The sequence below is a fragment of the Eleutherodactylus coqui genome, chromosome 12 (genome assembly GCF_035609145.1).
Source record: "Eleutherodactylus coqui strain aEleCoq1 chromosome 12, aEleCoq1.hap1, whole genome shotgun sequence".
NCBI lineage: Eukaryota > Metazoa > Chordata > Amphibia > Anura > Eleutherodactylidae > Eleutherodactylus > Eleutherodactylus coqui.
The window spans coordinates 72,599,304-72,616,675 of NC_089848.1; positions in this window are offsets into that span (position 1 = coordinate 72,599,304).

Below are 17,372 nucleotides of genomic sequence, written 5' to 3' on the forward strand. Positions count from 1 at the left end.
TCTATCTATCTATGTATCTCATATCTATCTATCTCATATCTATCTATTTAGCGCATATCTATCTATCTCATATCTATCTATTTATTTATTTATTTATCTAATCTATCTATCTCATATCTATCTATCTATATATCTCATATCTATCTATTTATCGCATATCTATCTATCTATCTCATATCTATCTATATATCTCATTTCTATCTATTTATCGCATATCTAGCTATCTCATGTCTATCTATTTATCTATCTAATCTATCTCATATCTATCTATCTATATATCTCATATCTATCTCATATCTATCTATTTATCGCATATCTATCTATCTCATATCTCTCTCTCATATCTATCTATCTATCTATCTATCTATCTATCTATCTATCTATCTCATATCCATCTATCTCATATATATCTATCTAATAGCGATTAAACTATCTATCTCCTATCTATCTATCTGACTCATATCTATCTATCTATTATCTCATATCTATCTATCTATCTATCTATCTATCTATCTATCCATCTATCTCCTATCTATCTATCTATCTATCTATCTATCTATCTATCTATCTATCTATTTATCTATCAGTCTATATATCATCTATCTCATATCTATCTATCTGTCTATATATCATCTATTTTATATCTATCTATCTATCTATCTATCTATCTATCTATCTATCTATCTATCTATCTATCTATCTCCTATCTATCTATCTATCTATCTATCGCATATCTATCTCATATATATCTATTTATCTATCTATCTATCTATCTATCTATCTATCTATCTATCTATCTATCTCATATCTATCCAACAACCATAACAACAACTATTGCTCCTGTGCTGTATACAGTGAATGGAGGTGGAGCGCCGGGGATCATTCCAGCCCGCCCGCCCCATTCACTGTATTCAGGCAGTTGCTCAACACGGACCAACAGTTTCTTAAAACTGCTCATTTAAGCAATTATTTGGGTGACTATCGGCCCGTGTAAAGGTAACTTATGACATCACAGCTCACAGCTGAAATCAGACTCCATCACAGATGACACTAACATCTCAGTATTAGGTGGAGCCCTTTATAATACATTCACCGTGTATTAAACTGTGTCTTCTTCACTCTCACTGGGTGGTAGATATAATTCATAATACTCACCTTTATTTATATAGCGCATGCATATTACGCAGTACTTTCCAACAGTTGGTATTGGGTTCTCTCCCCATGGGGCTCACAATCTACATTCACCTATTTATATGTCTTTTAAGCATCAGAAGAAATCAAAGTACAGATGTTGTCCTTGGTGAGGTTTTATCCCGGGACCCAAATGATGCAAGACAACAGTGCTGACCACTAATGGCCAAGAGATCAGTGACAAGTCAGGGGTCACGATCTCATTGTCACTTCTATAAGTGAAACTTTTCTCTCACTTTTCACCTATTTCAATAGACGCCTTAGTTTTAACATTGTCCTGATGCAGTCTGCCCCCTAATGGCTGATAATATGAACAACAACACATTGAGGAACAATATTAACATAGTTGTAAACAGTTTTATACCGGTTTCACGTGCGCCTATTTGCGCACGAGATACGCAGAGAATAGAACCCATTGATTTCAAGGGGTTCATGCGCATTTCGGTCACGTAAAAATCAAAAAGAACATGCTCTATCTTTCTGCGTATTTGCACACCAAAGATCCCTACAGACATCAATAGGGGTGTGCGAATGCACAAAGAGTTGCGCAAAATGCTATAATTTTACTGGAAAAAAACACTTTTGGAACTAATTAGCCATTTCAATCGCTGCCGCGGGTTAACGAGCATGCCTGCCAGCAGGAAAAGTACATTAAAATACGCCGATACCCTGCTTCCCTGAAAATAAGACATACCCTGAAAATAAGACATAGCATGATTTTCCAGAATTTTTGAGGATGCAAAATGATTTTTCAGGCTTTTTGAGGATGCTTGAAATATAAGCCCTACTCCAAAATTAAGCCCTGCTAACAGTTAATTTAAAAAGTCAATTTAAATAGTGTCCAGGCAGCTATACATGTAAAAAGTTAAACCTTTTTGAACAAAAATTAATATAAGACACTGTCTTATTTTCGGGGAAACACGGTACGTGCACAAAAATGCTGTGTTTAGTGCGTAAAAATGCAGCACTAATATGCGCAGTTGCGCTTATGCCCGTGTGAAGCTGGCATTAGTATATGACCACAAAAAGGGGGGGGGGTGTAAATTAATCCCAAAGTAAGCAATTTTAAGGTTGTTCCTGGATATTTTAGGGTGTGACAGGTGGTCCTGTGGTGGGGCTTAATGTCCTGAATCATGTTGACAACTATGTATGAACTGTTCCAGGGATTCTTCATACTTTCAGTAATATGGGGAGGGGCTATGACAACCTCTCAGAATTGCAAATTTTCTACTTTTTCCATGAATTACCTAATCTGCCGCCAATTCTCCCCTTTCCTGCACAGCAATGTTGGGATTGATGCATCGCTACAGCATACCTATGATCCAGCGGACAGTTATTATAGATGACTGTCCCTATGGGATAAGAAGATGTCATCCTCCAGAGCCGGAATAGTTGTTACCAGATAATGTGATTGGCTGTGCTCTGGATACAGATAGAGACAGACTGAAGAATGATGGGGGTGCTGGTCCATTCTCCACATTCATTGCTCCTCTGTATCATTTGCTTCCTTTCAGTTGGGAGGAGACCAATAATATAAATGAGACCCTCCACAGCTGTCGCTGCACACAAGACAAGTCCAAAGACTGCTGCCATCTTCAAGAAGCCCCTTCTAGAAGACATGTCAACACTTGGCTTCTGCGAGTTCTCATCTGGGAAGGAACGTCCAGCTATTATTTACTGATATGAATAGAGGCGGATACGGGGGGCGCGCGGTCCACGTCCTGACAGTCCATACAGCACTCACATCTTCACATACATTGTTCTTATATAAAAACAACACAACTGCTGAGGTTTGAATCAGAAGAATCCAAAACTAGTACAAAAGTGGGCTATTGTAGTAATATCAACGTAGTATGTTATATACAAAGTCCATATCAAACTATTAATGACCACTTGACCATGAGTATGTATGTTTGTGTGTGGGTGCTTCTCATGCTCCGCCCCGGTGACGTCATCGGTCCGCCCCTGGTAACGTCATCACAGGTCCTATATAAAACACAGAGCCTGACCGTCAGAAGAACACAGGGTTCACACAGGGCGGATTTGCTGCTGAATTTCCCTGTAGAATTTCACTGCGGTTAATCCGCCTGCAGCCGCTAATCCCGGGATTGGCCAGCCACGTGGACGATATTTGTCAAAAATGTTGTCCCCACGGGGCGGACAATCCAGGCGCGGATTCCCAGGACTAATTGGAAAAGAATGCAGCGAAGCCACTCCAAAACCTGCGGCTAAGTGCCGTGGGTTTTGAAGCTGCGCTTATCCCGTGGAAATCGCGTGGTTTTTCGCTGTGGCAGATATTTCTGCGGTGAAAGCATCCTGTGAGAACCTAGCATTAAGGCTCTTGGAAGGGGAGGACAAAAATAACAAAATGAGAATACAACTAAGCCGTTATTATTTTAGACACAACTCAGCGGTCCTGACAGAAGATACCGATCTACCGCCACCACAGAGATCCAGCGGGCTGAAGGACCTGCACTGATGACACTGCTGTGGAAGGAGCCATTGTGCAGTTTGGTAGAAAGTACTCCATACTGGATAAGCCAACAGCAGTCACCAGGACCTGTAATCATGTCACTCTCTGGGTGGAGTCAGGGATCACATGACTAGGGGCTGATCACTGTATCCAGGAGTCTGCTGAGCTGGTGATGTTTGGAAATCAGCATGGTTGTACCACAGCTGTGTGTGCTTGTGAAGTGTGTGAATCAGGATGCATGTAGTAGAGCTGCGCGCGTAATGTGTGGGGATCATAATGGATGTACCATGTAGCACAGCTGTGTGGCACATTGTGCTACCAGAAACACTGATACTATTATTTCCTAATAAGTACTAGTCTATATATATAAAGGCAAAAGCCCTCACTGACTGGCTGATTCATTCACTCACTGACTTGCCACTAATTCTCTAACTTCCCGGTGTCTTACAAACATGAAATTTGGCACGACTATTCTTTAGGTCCTTAATAGGAAAAGTAAAGGGGTGACAACTTGATTATTCAATGCTAAGTGCAAATGTTTTGGCACCCCTATTTAATGTACTTCATCTAATTTTTTAACTTCCCATGTCATGCAAACTCGAAATTTGGCATGACCATTCTTTAAAGGGGTCAAAACTTGATTATTCAATGCTAAGTGCAAAAGTAAGTGCACCCCTATGTAATGTACCTCATCTAATTCTCTAACTACCCGGTGTCATACAAAGTCGAAATTTGGCACGGCCATTCCTTAGGTCCTACATAGGAAAAGTAAAAGGCTCACAACGTGATTATTCAATGCTAAGTGCAAAAGTAAGTGACCTTTGTGTATATACTGAAAGGCTGTAAAGTACATAAGGAAGCAGCCATGGACTGCAGGGATGGAGCATGCCTTTAAGGCTAAGAAGGGGCTGCAACCTCCAGCCTGGGGTTAAATTTGATTAAAAAGGGGTGTTACCTTTAAGGGTAAAAGTAAGAAGAGTGGGAGGGGTGGCACATTCTGCAAAGGGACATCGGTCTGAGGAGAATCTAACGCTCCTCTATGTGTATGCATATTTTATTCCTCGGTTCCTCTGAAGTAACCACGACTCCAGAAAACTTTCTGTGCAAACAGGTAAACACCTGTACCAAATTAACGTGGGCGAAGCCGGGGATATCAGCTAGTATATATATAAAATTGGCTGGCTTCACCTATTATATCATGCTACACTAATAAACCCAGCAGGATATAGCAAGTAACCAAGGGGCCATATACAAAAGTTTGAAGTCCACTCTACTAAGACCACCATTAGCAAAAGCTTATGTTTTTTGTAGTATATATTCTGCCCCTCGGTCTCTTTCCTTTCTTTCCTGAGGGTGCTCTTACATGGGACAACCTGTTGGGGGCAGATGCCCAGCAGGTCATCTCAGTGATAATCACTCCAGTGCTTCACATAGGAACGATCATCACTAGTGAATGGAGGCAGTGTGGTCACCATCTCCATTCATAGTATTTAGGCAGTCGCTCATAAATGAATGACTGCCTGTTCACACAGGCCAATCCAGAAGTGAAAAAATTCTCATTCGTCATTCAGTTGGTGTAAGCATTTAGACTAAATGAACGTTCACTTTCCAGCTGGATTCAAAAGGGCCTTTAGCCTCCTAGTCATTTGCATTTAAGTTCTGCTGTCCCTTCTATCAACCACAGTAATTTGTACATGCACTTTATCTCTGAGTGGAGATGGGCTCCATTAACTACTCGGATCCATAGCCGTTACTATGTTTGCTACCCTGGTAATTACACCCATGAAACCCACCTAGAGATACAACATATAACGTACAAGGAAGAAATCCTATATAAAGCTATGAAGTAGTACAGTAACAAACATACAGTAGCAAGCTTACGCCACAAGACCGACTGTTGAATGCACCGAATGCTTCCACAGGGGTTAAAATCATAATCCACTGCACCCCTATCTATAGTCTAAACTCCCAATGTCTAATTAATCAAACAATGTTAGCCTTATAGTTTGTGTTTGCTTTTCCCTGCTTGTATCTGTCTTGGCTTTCTTCCTAATTCAGCTCTGCTCAGTTTGAATTTCTTGTCTCTGGGTCTTAGTGCCCTACCATTGTTTGTGAGGATCAGTGTTTTATATAGGGATATCCATTTCAGATATATTTAGGGATACTCAGGGACAGTGGTGTCTGGTGTAAGGGTCAGCATCAGAGATAGGTTAGGGAATGACTTATGAAAAGCTACACTTAGGATCAGTTACTATGTTAGTTTACTGTTACCTGTTCACCATCACTTATTTGCTCCATTATCTGACTACCATTACTATCAACTATTTGTGCTAAAATCTGGTTACCATTACCATTCTGTTCTTGTGTAATCTTGATTTCCTATTCTTGTCTCTTTGATGTCTAGTATTGATGTCTGCTTCATATTATTGCTCATTCCACTGTACAGTCTCCAGTGCTATATGTTCTGTTGATGAAAATGAAAATCTAATGGAATCGGCAGCAAAATTGAAAACTTTCTGTTTTTTAAAATAACCAAAAAAATCAATTGGGAAAAAACAGAAGCATTTAATTCTCTTTTAATTCCATCTCTCTGCTCCAAAAATGGAACAGAGTCGGAAAGCCTAAATGCAGGTGTAAATGAACCCTAAAACTACTACCACTACAAGTATGACAGGTACTTTTCCTACAGTGTCAAATATTTTAAAAAGTACTTATTACGTTCGTGTTGGCAAATAAGCACAGGGCCCACATGAACGTGCCCCAAAACAGGCTGGGTATAATACAAACAAGGGAACCTAAACGGATTTCAGACTGGACGTGCTGACAGAAACACCAATTAGACAGAGAACTGCATGCCGCGGACTGGACTGATGGACAGACATAAACATAGGGACTGACAAATGACCAAAACACTCACTTTGCATACCAGTACACATAAGAAGATGTTATAGCTACAAAAATATGAGGTATTGGTTTGTACATTGGCCAATGAACTTAAGCTGCAAAGCCACAACAAGGCTCCTCGTGTCTTGCGGACCCTACACTCATAAGACACATCTACTAGAGGACCCTAAGGGCCACCTTAGCGCAGAAATGGCAAACAAACTCAGCAGAACAAACTGACACAAAACTGACAGAAAAAAAAACATACGAATGGACATGAACCAACATGACACCAAACACACAGCAAGCTGTAACAGACAAGGATTCATGACTCAGCAGCACCAGACACAGAGATCACCACACCCAGCCAGCTCAATATCATTCTACACCTGTGGGTTTGTGCTGCTAGAAACCATAGTACTACAGGTCCCAGCAGCGCAATCTAATAGTACTACAAATATTTCAAGAACTAATATTACTATTATTCATATCCCCCATACTAATACTACCGCTTCTATTAATACAAATACTACCACAAACAAATATTATAACAATTTAAATTACAATCATTCATGCTACAATTATAAATATTACTCATTCTATTACTTGACCTATCTGTATCATTACCGCTACTTATATAAACATTCTAACAGCTAATATTACATCTACTAATATTACTCCTCCAAATATTACAGCTTTAAATGCTCTAGTGAGCCTAAAGGCCCATCGTTTTTTACAGCGTACCACACATGTAGGTTTTGCGTGCATAATGTGCAGTAGCTAACTTTACATTATTGGCAATGGTGCCAATGCACGCGCAAAAAAGAAACATAACATGCTCTAACTTGGCGCTTATTAGATAGTGTATGTGGATTTGTTGGCACGCTGCAGTTCGCAATGTACTTGGACGCTGCACATAGTAGGTAGAAACCTTGTTACAGATTTTGCATTGTGCCCTGGAAGCTTCAAGATACTTGTCTGAGCCATAGCACTAGTCTTCATTTTGATGAGGAGTGGTCGCCGCACCTGAACCCCACCGATGGGATGTCCTTAGAATATATTAATGTTATAATGCATAAGAAGAAACAGGATGTCCACATAGCGAATGCGGCAGCAATAATGAGTCAACAGAGGAGGACCCCCCGGGTCTACCTGCTGAGTAATTATCAAAGGTCCATCTATTAAGTAAGAAAAACAAGAACAGAGCAGGAAAGCGATAGAGACGACGGAGACAGAGGGAAGCGCGAATAACACAGTAACATTCCAGCGCAGGAATCCTTCATCTATGAAATTAGATTATTTCGTAACATTATAAGATTACATCTCACTAAACACTTGTCCAGTCATGCGCTCGCTGCAGCCACAAAAACACTGGTGCGGGGGCTGCCATTCCTGGATCATGTGATTGTGATTTAAGATGTAAGTTCTGGGTCCCGAGTCCAGCACCGGCTCCTTGTGAATTTCATAAAGTCACTTTGATTCCATGTTTCTGTGTTTAACCATCTGGAAAACAAAATGTTATCCTTTTATCTCAGAATTTCACTTCCCAGATCAGATGAGGCCGGGTCTCTGCAGCGTCGTGACTTTCCGTCCTGGCAGTCTAGCTTCACAGAGGAACAGTAATTCATGCAGAAATGTTTATGGAAGTCTGACAGAAGGGAAATTAATTTCACTGGTCACCACTCAGTCATGAAACATGAATGAGCCATAGTGATAGGGGCTCCAAAAACACAGTATAATAGTGCAATGGTCACTGTCACTAATGAGGGCAGGAGGAGATAGAGTCCCAAAGAAGAAGTCAACATCCTACTGCATGACCTCACCATGAGCATCTTAGCTGCAAATTTGGCCTACTGGAACCAAGAAGACAAAGGATAAGCACTATTAATTCTGCACTCAAACAACAGTTGCCCTTTCTATCAGGATAGTGAGGAAAAGCTGAGTCCTTCTGGCCTAGAAAAGCATCATGGTGCCCAATATCAGGGCTGTATCTGTGGCAACCAAGTGCAGACCTTAGAGGGGGAGACAGCGGAGAAACAAGATGGTAGTCACCGGTGGTTCTGCTGCTCCTCTTTGAAGGTAAAACACAGCCTGGCTTGGCTGCACACAGTGGTAAAATCAGGCAGTTCTAATAATCTGCTACCCGCGGAGTCGGACAGGATAAGGTGGTGATTCATTGTGATGCCAGCCTGTCTACAGGTAGGGACCCGTTTTAGGCAGAAACAATAAATATAAAAAGTGGAGAAATCAACAATATGGGGGATAGTAATCCTTGTCCCTGGAGCATTAAGTGTAGTACCTCAGTGCAGTGTATCAATGATGGGAAGACGCTTCAGGAAACAAATTGTAGCTGATGAAAACAGTTTAATCTTTTATTTGCAGGGAGAGAGAAAACTTGACTTTGCATTTACGTTCACTTGCAGTAACTGTTGAATCACATAGACTTGAGATATTTTATGACTTGGCATTGCATTGAAACACTTTCTCAGGGGGTCTGTGGCAACACATGGCAGTAACACACTTCCAACTTTCATCCCTGGCTTTGACTAATGTTTTGCAGACAAATTACTGACTTGCTGACTTGTTCCTCTCCTGTACTCCTCTTCTCTGTGTTTCTCTCTCTCCTCTGCTAAAACTCCAACACCACTTTTCCTGTTAAGTACTCACACTTAGATGTTCTCCTTGTAACTCCATGACTAGGCTCCAAAACTAGACTACTTCTTAGAAGACTTTGTGTAGATGTTTTCCTTGTAAGTCTCCGGTCTCTATCTCTGTCTGTCTTCTCTCAGCTATCTCCAAGACTAGACTTCCTCCATAGCTGGGCTCCAGGACTAGACAGCCTAACCACACCCAAGCGCTAGCTTTTATACGTCCCCACTAACCAATCCTGGGCTAGAGGAAATTCTCTCTACCCAATCCCAGGGCTAGCTAGAGGTGTTAACAAGTGTTAGGCCAGGTTAGGTTACATTCTGCAAAGTCATTCACAAGTTAGTTAGAAAGACACCAGACATTGATCTTTTGGTGACCTGTCTAGGCCAATACACATAACTAGATACAGTTTAACAGACATATACACATACACTTTACTTGAGGTAGCTAATAAAGCGCTGTGGGGCCCTAACTCTAGGCCACTACATATCCATGTTCAGCTCTAGATTTAATGCTGAAATTTTCAACTCAAGGAATATACCAAGCAACATCCATGGGGATCAGAAGTACACAGCGGCATCTTCATGTAGAGAAGCAATGCAAGAGCAAGACCTATGGTCTGGAGTAGAGATACCACTTGAATAGTAGAGATACACATGAATATAAGACTCTGCCTCAAGATACAGTACAAAGTTGGGGCACGATTCCATGAGTTGTAGAATCAAATGAATGGTCCAGATAGGACAATCCTGATCCAAACGTCCTGTTAGGGCAAACGAACATCATAGGTGGTTCTCCTGCTGAGAAGTCTCTATGATTAGTCAGAATAGAGAACCCTTTGGAATAAAATCTCTCACTAGGTCAGACTCAGTGTGGTCATGCATTTTCCCAGCAGCTCAATGCAAGGACAACTGGATTCTGACGGGCATGCCCCAGGAAGGAAGTCTTCTCCATCAGCAAGATAACTTGATACTTGTTTACATGAGGATACCTGTATGTGTCTGGTCCATTTCCATCCTAATTGCTACAGGTATTAGAACCCTCACTGGATCAGTAAAAAGCGTTGCTTCCACAGCCATCATTAGTGATTGGGAAGCTTGCTATAAGTTTACTTGTCCATCTGAGAGTTGATGCTCTTGGAAAACCATCTCAACATCAGATTTAAGAGCTGTGGAATATGTTGGCTCTTTAATAAGATAATTATTATTTAAAGGCACTGAAATGCAGGGATGGGGCTTTAAGAAGTGCGGATGTAGTAGTTGCATCCAGGCTCTTGTGTCCAAGGTGCCCAATGGTCTCTTTGCCATATAGGTAGACACCTGTATTTTAATGGCACTAAGTGGGGGCCCTGGTACAGATTTTGCATCAAGGTACAGGAGCTTTAGGTTATTCCTCAGCTAGTAGGAAAATATCCAGATACAGTGACCACTGGAGAAATATTGGATCAAAATGTTTTTGGCTTCTTTGATGTAGCATATGGGTGATTCAGCTGCAGGAGATCAGAGAGGACTTCAGGTCCTGACATCAATATCATCAAGCTTACAATCCTAAAAATTGGTCTTCACTCTCATGGCTACTTTAGGAATTTATTGGCAGTGTGTAAAATGTTAAGTCTGAAAATTTAGAGTGGATGGCAATACTCCTTAACTGCTGTGATCATCCTGAGCTCCTGCTTAATGAATCGAAATAGCCAGAGCTATAGTCAAGAATGACAATTATCGCAGAGTACTAGGGAGGAAGGATCACATTTGTCCATCAGGATACCTGCAGACAACTCCTATGGTCAATGTACTACCAACCATTTCTGGTTGCTACTAAGTGATATTGACACCCCTCTTACATGGTCAGTTTTAGAGACAGTAGTTGCTGGACAAAAGAAGAAGCCACAAACTCCCATTTGCAATTTCTATTTTTTTTATTTCAGTCCATATAATACTGCTATATACGGCCCACATAATACCACCATACAGCAATAATGTGCAAAGACAATACTGCCAAATACAGTCCACATAATGCTATCATACAGCCATAATGTGCCAAGACAACGCTGCCATATTCAGACCCATAATAACACAAGACAATACTGTTATATACATCCTACATAATAACATCATAATGCGCCAAGAATATATTGCATACATGGTCCACATAATTCCAGCATACATTGATAACATGTCAAGACAATACTGCCAATTACAGACTATACAATACCGCCATACTGACATATAATCCCAAGGCAATACTTCTATATACAGTCCACATGATATCACCATATAGTGCCATGTATAACCCACATAATACCATAAAGTGCCCAGAAAATACTGTCACACATGGTCCCCATAATATTACTGTATAGCAATAATATGCCAAGACAATACTGCCCCATACAGCTCACATAATACCATCATGGAATCATGATGTGTCAAGACAGCACTACCATATACATGCCTCATAATACCACTATGCTGCCTTATAGCGCCTAGAAAATACTGCCATATAGAGGCCAAACAATACCATCATACCACCATAATGTGCCAAGCCAACACTGCCATATACCTCATGATACCTTTATACTGCCATATAGTGGCCAGAAAATACTGCCATATACAGCCTACATATTACTACCATACAACCTAATGAGCCAAGACAATAAAGCCATTGACAGCCCACAAAATACAGCCATATAGTGCCAAGACAATACTTCCATATGCAGCCCATTTTCAGAGATCCAGATCTCCCCAGATTCATCCAACATTTCATATTCTAAGTTTATATTAATAAGTAATAGCTGAGTTATTCCCAGCAACTCTGGACGGCAGGGACCGCACTTGTGGGATCCGCTGCCACCTGACTTGACCAGAATCAACAGAGATGAGTTTGTTTCCATGTTCTGTGGACCCTAGGGCTGTAATATAAACCCCGTGCCTCCCACTGCTTATTTTATGTCTTTTTACCACAATGTGGGGGTGAGCTGCACCAAAGTCTCTTCCACCTGCATTTTACGGTGTCTCTCAGCTCACCGGTGGTCACTGCCCTCCCCATAGAACTTTCAGACAAACTTTGCTCACAGATATTACAAGTTTCCTCTGGGTAAATAGGTTGCATTTGCTTGAAGAGGCTGAGACAAAGATGAGAGTGTTCTGCTGAGTGCTCACTTGTTATAGGAGAGATAGGACTGTATGAAGCGACCGCGGCACCGGCCACATACTGCGTATATACCCCGAGCATGCACAGTGTATTGAGGCTGACAATCCACAATGACCTGGGCTTTACTTGGAATCAAAGCTTCTTAAATGGCCCTGGCCCAATAATGTTACTTATGCAGAGGTCTACACTGGTGGACGTCTCACACCCAATGTATTCTTCTGCTGCAAGGAGTTCTCCATGCCCTTCTCAAGAAACTTGAGACACAACAGGACAAGTGGCATGAAGGACTCACTCATGACATACACAAAGTAAGGATGCCAACATACTTTCCAAAATTAAAAAACCCCACCTCTATGATATCTTTACTGCACCCCATTACCCAGCATACCCCCTTCTTGGGGGTCTATCACTGTCTATACGTGATCATTGCTATCAATAGTCGCATTGTAGTGACCCAGAGTTAGGGTCCCTCCATTATTTGTAAGCCTGTTTGTCTTTAAGTAAGTGATGTCAATCTTGTGTAAGTGTCTCCCTTTCCTACTACTGTGATATGATTGGTAGTTTGGGGATTGGGGAAGGAGTTGAGAGAGAGTGATGGAAGGAGAAGAGAGTTGTTGGTGGTCGGAGAAGGAGGTGCGCGCAGGAGAGACAGGCTGATGCTCCTGCCGGGGCTAAGACACGATTATGTCTCTGCTGTTAGAAGGTTTGTCTCCTCCGGGCACAGAAGCACAGGAGATGCTACCTAAGAGTTGGTGTGAGAGTGCAAGTGCCGCACGTGTCCCCGCTGCACTGCATCCAGAGGGGAAGCGCAAAAACCTGTTGCAACTAACAGCTAAAGTAAGAGTGATTCGAAAGGCCATGTAAAACAAGAAAGTATCCTTTAGATAAGAGCGACTGAGGATGTGTGTGTTTTGGGAAAAAAAAACTTTCTGTTGTCAAGTGTGTTCGGAAGGGTAATGCCCAAAAATCTGTTCAGAAGCGTGCATCTTCATGTTGAGAAGTACCAGTCATTTGCCTGTATTAAAAAATCAAAGTTGGATCATGAGTAAAGTAAAGAAATCATGTGTCCCCAGTTTTGAAAATCACTTTTGTTTGTGGACTCCTTTATTTATCGCCAGTAACTTATTGCTTATCTAGGGACACTGGCGTCACGACAATAATCTAGGACTGAACTGTAGTAATCAAGTCTGCTAAAATCTTATCTCCTTTGCAAGTGACTGAGCTGGGCTATACTTCAGCTTTTAGGAAAGGAAATGGTAGAGCCACTGTGAACCGCTGCCATCTTGTACCCCACTGTCTCCCTGGCTGAAGGCCTGGTTATCTGTAACTGCAGGCCGGAGCTTGGCGTGACAAACAGGATGATACCTCTACGCCATGTGTGTTGATGGAAAAGTAAAATGTACTTTCCACTGCAATACGCTTACTTGTCTGGGATGGCAAAGAAAAGACTATGAGATTTAAGTTGAGCCTTTATTGGGAGCAAAATGTTTGTGGCAAAGATGTCCTATGGGCTGAAAAAAGACTGTGTTGTGCTGTTGGATAAAGTGGAGTTGTTAGACATTCGTGCACCGGTGGAAGGTTTTGGTGACAAAATGGATGCACAAAATGGCGCCCAGACTACACCTTCCTTACCTCAGGAGGATCCTGTCAATTCTTCCCACCAAGAAGTTCCCAAGTTTGGTGAGAACAAAGTAGAGGGGGATTCCCCCACCACGGAGTTGAAAGGGGATGGAGTCTGGAGCCGCCCAGAGGTGGAGCTAGTGGTGGTGGCAGGCATTCACCTGGACCCAGCTTAGCGAAGTGGAGAGAGCCCAGACAGTACAGACATGGCTACTGCTCGAGTCCTGCAAGCCGTGCCAGCTGGTTACCTGCCCCCCTGACTTCGGTGGTACTTTGGGGATGAGAGGGAGGTACAGACACTGATGGCCTGCAACGAGCAGCTGCAGGATCTTCCGGAGCACTGCGGAGCACAATTGAGGAGCCGGAGTGCTCAACAATCCCCACAGAAGTAGGTGATGTGGCTTTGGCCTGAGAGGATACAGCAACTGTTTCTGCACCTGCAAGAAAGAGGGATTGGACCCGTAAACTTTTCACTACTCATACAAGAGCTGTTTTGTCACATTACCCTCCATGGATACTCATTCGTTGGGACAATTTGGAGGCCCGGCGGGCCATACCAGAACATTTATTGCCCTCTGTTATGGAATATGGAGAGGACAAGTTCTCTTTTGTATTCCTGGACAACTGGGATGATCGTCCTAAGGGTTCACCCTGCTTCGCTGCCCCTGCTAGACAGACTGGACAGAGTGAATTCCCTATTCCAGAGTCCATTATGGAACAGTGGTGGCATTCTTTGAATCTTCGACCACCTCAGGATACAGACGGAGAGGGGTGTACAAAGGAGGAAGCAGAGGTGAGGAGCTGGACATGTCCTAGCCCTTCTTTTTGTTCTTCTATTGGAATTCATTCCCACTGAATCAGATGTGGAGGAAGTTACATGACCCACCAGAGTTACGTGGTGTTGAGGACTCATGTGAAACATTTTGGGATATTTGTGTTTTGTTGGAGACTACCATAATTGGGTTGACGTTCGCCATCATTACACGTCCAAAGTCACTGATAACTGGGACTGTGGATTGCCTGGATAACCTAAAGAAGTCCTCCCTGTCACACCACCTTCTGAGAGTGTAAAGTGTTTTCCGAACTGTTGCTGTTATTTGTTGAAACTGTATTGGAATTAAGTAAATGGGCATTACTGACCTTCCCGGTTTGCTCAGAAAGTTATCCTTGTGTGTGTACTGCTTTATTATAACCTCAGGATTCACCACAGAGGATGGAACGGTGGTGTCATGAGTGACAACGAACTTTAAGGTAACCGCTAGTTACTCTTTCCCTGTGACCTCCCCCAGCAGTAACTTGGACGGGTCCTGAGCTACCTTCAGGAAAGGAGATGGTAGAGCCCTATGACAAGGTCTTTATCTATACTGCTATCTCCTTGGCTCCCCCCAGTGTGACAGACACATTGGTTCCTTGTGTTAAACAGCAAAAACAGGCAGCCAAATATAAGGCTAGGATTAGAGGGATGAGCAGGACATGTGACAGACCTCTCAGGATAGTCCCTGAAATCCAGGACTGTCCTGCTGGATCTGAGATCTTTGGTACTATACAGGAAGAAAAGACTGCACAGGAGGAAGAGACTGCACACAGAGCCTGCAAAAGAGGAGTTAACTACACAGAGAGCTGCATAAGAGGAAGAGACTGCACACAGTGACTACACAGGAGGAAGAGACTGCACACAGTGACTACACAAGAGGAAGAGACTGCACACAGTGACTACACAGGAGGAAGAGACTGCACACAGTGACTGTCCAGGAGGAGACATTGTTGGCCATAGGTTTACTGTTTTAAGTTGGTTGTCCAGTTTTCAGCCAACATCCCAGCGCTGGATCCCGGCAGCGGCGGAGGTAGTGGAGGTATAACGATAGCTCAGTTTGTTATTATGCTACAGGCAGCCCTATTGAAGCAATGTTGGCCGGTAATTGGACAAGCCCTTTAACATAACTTAATACTGAAGGAAATCTATTCCTCAACCTTCCTGATGGCCTCACAGCATCTTCAGTGGCTCACTGATGGTGGCAGAGCTCTCGGTATCATCATTAGGTTGGAGGACTGTCTCTGTCCTGTTTGCTGTCTTCCCCAGACTCTGCTGGGACATGTATTTTTTGCAAGTCCCACATTTGGCCCTGTACATAACACAGCGCAGTACTAGTCGTCCTCCCCCGTCGCGGCGGACATGGAGTGTCTCACACCTGACAGCTCCTGCTTTTTTTCATCGATTTCTGCTTCAGAGCATTAATTCTGCAAGACAAAAGGATAAAATTATTTGGAAGACAAAACATAAATATTTTAGGAGTGTAACCTTCTCAGAGCAAAGCAGCTGCCATGAGCGTCACCGTGCTTCACTCCGATTATTACAGACATTCCCGTTGTATAGAAATAGTCACTCTTCAGGATTCTGGGAAAGCTGGGGGTAGGATCTTTAAATGCAGATGACAACTTTGAGGCTTTCATGCATCCATAATATTCAAGGGGCTTCTCTGGCGCTAGTCATGAGGGCAGGAGGTGTAGCGATGCAACATTCAGGATACAATGCAGCAGATGGAGTAACCAAAATGTACAATATATAGTTAAAACATAGAAATAAAACTGAACAATCATAACGTTTAAGCAGTTAACCCTTTACCGTCTAATACCTAGGTGCTGTCTACTGTTAACTCAAACTTAGGGATAATAATACTCTTTGAGCAATCGATAGTAGCAGAATAACAATTTGCGAATATCAGTCTTGTTCTCAGAAGTACAGATCACTGAAATAGCACTTAGTTCGCCCCCTCAAAGGATTAACCCTCCACTACGGTACTGTTAAAAGTCTATTGGGAATATACCATGCATATGTTTTACTTGTGGCTCACACTCTGCCCTCCTGTAATAAGATCTCAGTTTGTCAGCGGTAGTGCAAGCAACAGCAATTTGCTACAAAGTCCAATTTCCTGGGCACCGCTCATGTATTCTGCAACAAGTTTGTTAACTAACTGTCAACGTGCCTTTTGGTGTGCACAGCTAACATGTGTATTGAAGCCAGCCTCACTTACGGTTTGCCGTGCAGGGGCCACAGCTTCACCCACCCTCAGTGATCCCACACTGTTACCTGGGGTCGAGAGCTCTGCTCTTCGCTCCTCTGTCCAGATCTTCATTGGTGCTGGCAGTTGTCATGGTATTCCTCATACTCGAGGCCCATGGCCTCCCTGTCACAAGCTGCGCTGTTCTCAGCCAACTCATTCTCCATTTTAGCACCCTTCTCTCCACAGCCACCTCAATTTTGGCCCTGTCTCTAGTTATGCAGCAAAAAGTGTCCTTTTTATGCGTGAGCCTCATCCAATCAATAAAAGCATGTTCAGTTCTGCCGCTGCACAATTTGGTGCAAATGTTGGCACACTTGGTGATTTTGGTGCGATTTTTGGCGTACTTT